This window comes from Acanthaster planci, linkage group LG02 (genome assembly GCF_054643075.1).
Source record: "Acanthaster planci isolate LZ-2023a linkage group LG02, COTS_SCS, whole genome shotgun sequence".
NCBI classification, from domain to species: domain Eukaryota; kingdom Metazoa; phylum Echinodermata; class Asteroidea; order Valvatida; family Acanthasteridae; genus Acanthaster; species Acanthaster planci.
In genome coordinates, this window is record NC_141778.1 from 13,998,692 (window position 1) to 14,005,744 (window position 7,053).

Sequence of the window (7,053 nt, forward strand, 5' to 3'; positions counted from 1 at the left end):
CGCATTTTTTTATCACCACAATGTGTAACACCATCGTATGTTAAAGTTTCAACCTACAGGCTGTTTTTATGTGGACAGGCTTATGATCAGTATGGTATTATCTGACACCTTCGGCGGCGTTATGTTTCGAATTTCAATCCTTTACCGGATTTATTTGACAACGCCAATTTGGTTCTGGATTTGACTGGGTTACCCTGCTAGAAAAGTTATACTGGTAAAAATGTTCAAGTTGTGTAGTGAATGGTATAACTTGTCATACCAGTCGCAATCTATGGGTTTGTGCAGAGAGCGTTATATTGATACGTAGGGAGGAATACACTCGTACGTTAACACTTTCGTCTCGGCATACTGTTCAATGGTACATTATTCAAACCTTTCATCCCTGATGTCTGATGCTTCCTTCAGTGCTTATAATTAATTTTCCAGGATGAATTGATGCTGACATGCGGCTCCTCACACACTTAGGTAAGCCTATATTATGTCGAGATAAATGTGGGGCATCGTGCCCGAAAAGTCGGATGTCCCGCTTTCTTGAGAACTGGCCAAAAATCAACCCCACAAACGACATAGGAGACCACGCTCCCAATGGAGATAAGCCTAGGGACCCTCCCCATGGTGATTAAAATTGCGACATTGTGGGAATGCAAGCGCAGAACCTTATTTATTACCCAGTCTAGGAGGCAGACGATCAGATGCTATAGCTCAAGGACAAGGATAACTGCGGTGCCTTATGGAGTAGGCCTATTTGATGATGGGGCCCTCTGAGTTATCTCTGCACCTTAGGCCTATTACCTTAAATCCTATCCCCCCTCTTGCGAATGCCGTGCATTGGTATAACACGACACAGCTGGCCGAGGAATCCAGCGTCTCTAGCCTCAAGTTCATTGTACGGTGAGGGAAATGGCATAATCAAATTGTTACAACGAGGGCTGCAATCGGAAAAGAATATAAGGTCACGTGGACTCTGTGGACAGTGTGGTTTGGTTATGAACTGGAGCAAGTATACATGAAGTGATTTGGTATCCTTTAGTCTGTTTCTGTCTGTTTGCGTTTGACCCGCTGCGGGGTGGAATTTAAACAAACCTAATTGGACCGAATAAAGCACCTTGGTCGGTGATTTGCGTAACCATTTTCACAGAAACACAAAATACAGCAGCAATCATCAATATTCACATTTAATATAATACTGCTGAAATGCTTTCCTAATGCACGAAGGCTCTCTTTCGTAGTCCATTTTCGTGTAAATGTCTGAGGGGGAAATGTTGAGGCAGCTTGAAGTCTAACTTTGTTTCCCGTCTTTATTTGGACGCTGCCCTTGCCGCAGACGGGTCCAGTAACTCCTTGAGAGCACCGGGCTAAATGCTTTCCTCCAGAAGTGACATTTCTGCGTAGCAACTCCCAGCCTGAGCCATTATCCTGTTCGTCTGGGTTTATTTCAATTACCATGTATCCCCGGGAAGGATAACATAGACGAGTGGGACAGAGGTTGAGAGAGCACAGACATTCATCGAAGCGAGCTCCGCCCATCGTGTCTGCGGAAGTAGTGTTTGGCCGTGTGAAAACAAATTAGGCTGAATCTTGTTTTATTAATGCCCTGTTTTTCATCTCCCCTGATCTATACGCATAAACAACCTCTGGCTATACCTATTTGCTTTACTGCAAACCTTTAGGTACAGTTCTTGTTGATTTATGTAACCCCCAAAAGAAACCGAAGCCTAAACAAGGAACTGAAAAAAATATGATGACAGTGATCTGGAAAAAACGACTACTTTTTTTGTTCTCGATCCACGTCACAAAATCCGGAGTAGCCCACTTGTTTTTACTCCAGAAATACATTGCTTTCTACCCCCTTTCTTATACAAAACTAAGGGCTAAGTGTCCTGAACGTCCTGAACATAAACTAGAGATAGAAAACATAAATATCCAATATTCTGGCAAATTTAGATGCATAATATCTGGGTGAGGTTTCTTCCCGAGATAAAAATCATACTTACTCCGGATTACGCAAATTTGCATTCGCATTAAACATTAAAGGCGTCAAAATTACAAATGAAAAATCGTGCAGCCACTTTCTCAGGCCACTCTTCTTCTGACAGAATTCAACACAAGCTTTTCATGCCTCCATTACTTATTACTTAAAGCCAGACGGCATTTATTACGAGAGATACCGCCTCGCCATGCAGGAAAGAATTGCTACAAGTACGTCAACCTATAATACGGTCTTAAATGCTTAAACATCCTCACGCATCCACGCCTAAATGCTTTTAAAGCAGACAAAAACCTGTTCAGAATCAATTTTCTCCTTGTCTCTTAGCTTTAGAAAAAGGCATTCGATGAAAAGGTGTAAGGCTTGCGCTTCCAGGTTTGATGTGACTTCAGCCGTTTATTAGTCGCTCATTGCAATGCAAAGAGCTATACACTTGACAGATGAGTTGGCTGAAGCTGTTGGCACGACTGGGGTGGTATAGTACATAAATTCTTCGTATCTAGGTTCATCGCGAACCGATGGGAGGGAAAAAATTTCTGCGACAATAGAGTGTATGAAGGATAACTTTTAGCAAAAAATCCAATCTTGGAGCAGAAAAGCACTTCCTCCTACTTAGAAAAAGAAGCATGTGGCTTCCGATGAATCACACACCGAAGATGTAGTCTTTGTAATTTAAACCCCTTTTTCTGTTTTTAAATAACCACACTTTCACAACTATGGGGAAACCTCATATCTGCTCAAAGGACACTGGTTTTCCAGGGATTGTCGGGCCTAGGCCTATATAGTCCTACGTGCACCTGATCTCAGACCACAAGAATCAGCTGCGTGGCTATATATATAGCCCTCATGTCAACACATCTCATCCCCCCTAGGGTGAATGGCCTGCCTTCAAATCTACACTCATCATCAGCGATATCTTAGTGATAACGGGGTCGGATGAGTGTCACCTCCCCACCCACTCGTCACTGTCCTTCCCTTCTTCCTCTCCTCCTCCTTTTCACCAGCACAAGACGTGGCCTCACTCATGACGCCCCGGGCGCGGTGCTGGTTCTTACCCACTCCGGAAGGTATATCAGCACGTTCCGGCTGTGGAGGGGAATGATTTTCTTGAGATGCTTGTTTGCCGTCTGGATTTTAATTTCAGAAGAAAGCAACCTTTCCTCGGGCAGTGATCAACCTTAGTTACCAGCACATACCTGCGATGCAGAACCCCGTCTCTTTGCGCCCATTAAAGGATCCGTGCCATGAATTTTTCTACGATTCATTTCTTGTGGATCTTGTCAATGTTCTTAAACGCCTGAAAACTGTTTGAAATCCACTTGGACTTGAGCGTACTGAAAAGTGCACTTTTATAAACATCAAAAACCACAGTGCTCAAGTGAAGCTTTCCTGCACAAATAAGGGCGCTGTTGTTGCTGTGTAAATCAGGGAAGACACTTAAAAGTTTTCATGTTTTCTTGTATAAACTGTGAAACCCAACTTTGCCATTTGGAAAAAAAATCGGAGAAAAGTTTGTAAGCTAGTTTATTGCAAATACTTACATAACCATAAATTGCCATAATTTGTAAGCTACTTTATTGCAAATACTTACACAACCATAAATTGCCAAAGAAATGTAAATTTACGACAGCAAAATTTAAACCATTCTAGTAGTTTTTCGTGCACGTATCAATACAACTATGTGGTTTAGTGCCTGGGATAACCTCATATATTTGGTAATAAATTTGCAAATTACTGTAATTCGGCGATTAGAATAAGAAGCTTTTTATTGCAGTGGCACAACGCACGTGGACACGCGGTACGCGCGCGTTGCATACTACTGCGACCAATGGGGTGTTTCCAAATGCACGTGCGCGTCAAGTTTAAGAATGCGTGTGACTGAGGTGCCACCGCAGTCATGGTGTCTCCAAAAGAAAAGATAAATTTAGCAACACTAAAATTAAAAAAGGAGAAACACAAAGGCGCAATTTCAAAGGTTAAAAGTGAAATAATGATATTGAAGGGTCCCTTTAAGTTGACCGCCTCTTTAGGATGGCTTTGCGTACGCTCGCCCGCTCGTAATCATTTGTTAGATATTGCAAAAGGACGCCATTTTCCTATACCTTTTAGCAAAAGTAAGAACCTGTCCGTCCTGTTTCCAAATTGCGACTCATACATCGCCATAATTGTGGTCATACACAGGTGTTAAATCAACACCCTCTGTATCTATGTAAATACGGGAGTGTTACATTTACACAATGTTTACAGTCTGTCCAGTGTGTCCGTTATTTGGTACGTGCCCCCTCGCCCCCTGATACCAAAGCGGCGATCCATACCTTACCTTACTGACTGTCCAAGGGGAAAACAAGCTTCCCTTGACATCTCATATTGACGTAATTATCCCCTTTTGCTCTTTTATTTCACCTCGTTGTTTTTGTCTTTGACTTGAATCCCTTTTTCTTAGGGTCTGCTCTTTGCTTAGTCCATTTTCTTTTATATCCAGCACTCGTAAATGGTGCCTTTTCTCTCGTATCCTATCCCAACAACGTTAGTTTTTCTCTCCCTATTGGCTTCGCTGCAATATTGTTATGGCCATTAGATATTATCAACATGCCATTTCTAACGACGGATAGGGGTTATTCCGCCACGAATTAACATAAAAGCACTGTGCTTCCAGTTGGTCTGCCTGAGGAGAGAATGGTATATGGTATTTGCCTAATGATCTATTTAATTTCTGGATACGTCTAACCCTTCCAAACATCTTGAAACATATCTTGCTTCCAACAGTTTGTTCATCCTAGTCTTTCGCGGGCGTTTGGAAGCTGAGTGTGTGGTGCATTTAACGTGGTTGCGTGACTACTCGTCGTTTGACGAGAATGTTCCCCACAAAAAACCAAACTAGCCGTTGGTAAACCTATTTAGTGTACTCCATCAACTGAGATGTACAACGTTGTCCTGTAGGTGTTTGCCTCACACACCTCTCACCCTTGCTCGTCCTCACGGCTGTCATTTTGTCATTTTCCATTGCTGTACAGCCACAAATGCTGCACGACTGTCCAGATTTTCATGTTTATTTGAGGAGATAGACACGACATAGGTTATGCTACATGTCTTGTCAGGTGCCTTTGCTTACATACGAGAAAAAATTGAGGATAGGCTATTTAAACTCTGTGATTAATAGTATTACTTAGTTGGTGATTTTTTTCTTTTTTGTTTCATATGTTAATAAGAGTGCAGAACCACTGTGCTCATGCGAGTGGCAGTGGGGTCCGAACAAAACTTATTCACAAAAAGCGCAATTTTCAAGGCAAAGATAACAAAGTACATTCATGACAATGGCAACATGTTGACGTTCCCAAAAAACATGTAACACTAAGGAGAGATGTGCTGGGTGAAGGTGGCATTTTGAAGCCATGCATTTCTAAAAAAGAGAAAGATGTTTATTACTAAGACAACGACTAATGCCAAGCTAGCTACAGTTTAGTGAATGTCCACCATCAACATCCTGCTATTAACAGTCTTGGATGCATGCGTAAAGCTGTGTTCAATAGCACTACAAGTGATGCTGTCGAAATAAATATGCTTGTCTATAACAGCTACCCGCAGGATGTGATATTGCCGCAGTCAAAAAGGCTTACATGTGGCATATGCCGAACCTTCGTAATAATTATGTCTTGACAGAAAATTCTTGATGGTCAGCGATGCAGCCAACAAATGTTATTGTTGAATTAATTCCCTTGTTTTATACCAATTGTAAAAGTTTATTCCAGCCACAATAGCTTTGAGACTTTTCATCGGCCAATTAAAGAAGAGAGCTAAGAAGGAATAAAGTTATGACAAGTTGGAAGGAACTGCGTATTGAATTATAATTTTTCACATTTAGACCGACGGGGATTGCCCTCCTCGTTTCAATTAACTGTCAATTTATATTTCATGAAAGCACAGGACACCTAACTGCAGACGGTGCCAAAACAGGAGATTTGGTACATGAGGAAAAGTACACGCCATCTGCTTTGTTGACCTCTTGCCTCGTGGGATTACTCGCTATATATATTGGATTATGATCTCCAATTTTCATTCGAAGTTGGCCTGCTTTGTGTCTTCCGTTTCATCCCTTTTGTTATGACAGATGTCGTGCAAGGAGCACCAGACTGCCGTTCATTACCTTGGTACTTCATCATTGCATCTGTCTGTTTGCCGATCGTGACTGGGCTGTGCAGTCTCCTGCTGAGCTCTTGTTGACAGGCAGGTACAGCAAAGTGCAAACAACTTACGTCATCCCAGCAGCAGCCCTTTTTCCAATCCAATTCGAATCCTAGAAACTCCCTCTGTTCTCTTCATGATTATCTCAGGCAATCCAGCTTCCTATCCGCTGGATCCCAAGGGTGGGAAGATTCGTGGAGTTTGGCTTAAAATGTAACGCTCAGTTTTGTATCGTTCCAAGTTGTATACGTCGACAAGAGTAATTGTTGGCATCAAACAATAGGGGAAATAAAAAAATTGCAGGAGACAAATCTCATCTAATTTCACAGCATGGTCACGTTACTAAGACAGCGGGATTCACCTCCGCGAAGTTGTTTAGACTCCAGAAATATTTCTTTTGAAATTTGCAGCTTGCTGTCGTCATAACGGGTAAAAACGATACCCAGTTACACGTACATGCGATTTATAGGTCGTAAAACCTTGTGTACAGCAACTAGCCTTTTGTTTAGCTGTTTCATTTGGTTTTAACTCTTGAATGTTGTAAAATATGAAAAATCTGAAAGGACGAATAACACAATAAAGACGACATATTGAAAACTGTAAGCACCCTGACCCACGGTACATTTATTTTGTATTGCAGTACCGGTATTTTCATCGGATTTTCTTTTAAGGGATGCTGATTGGTCTGGTACGTATCTCATTTATACAAACGTGATTTGCTTGGAAGTTTCTTTCTTGAAGCATTTTTTGCTCGATACGGGGACATTATCGGCGATTCGTTCCTCAAAAGTGGTTTTTGTTTTTGCACAATCACCGTTATTATTGTTACTATGTTCAAGGACCTCGGAACCATGTGAAGGGCATTTTGAACCTTGGCGCCAATT

The 7,053-nt window shown here is 41.8% G+C and overlaps 1 long non-coding RNA gene across 1 annotated transcript in view; it reads left to right on the forward strand.

Annotated features, from left to right (window-relative positions):
- Window positions 1-6,729, forward strand: part of LOC110973217 (uncharacterized) — an 87,129-nt gene extending 80,400 nt beyond the window's left edge. Inside the window, exon 3 of the long non-coding RNA XR_002597442.2 lies at window positions 6,096-6,729. This is a non-coding gene — a long non-coding RNA (uncharacterized LOC110973217). The remainder of the gene's footprint in view (window positions 1-6,095) is intronic.
- Window positions 6,730-7,053: the final 324 nt, after the last annotated feature.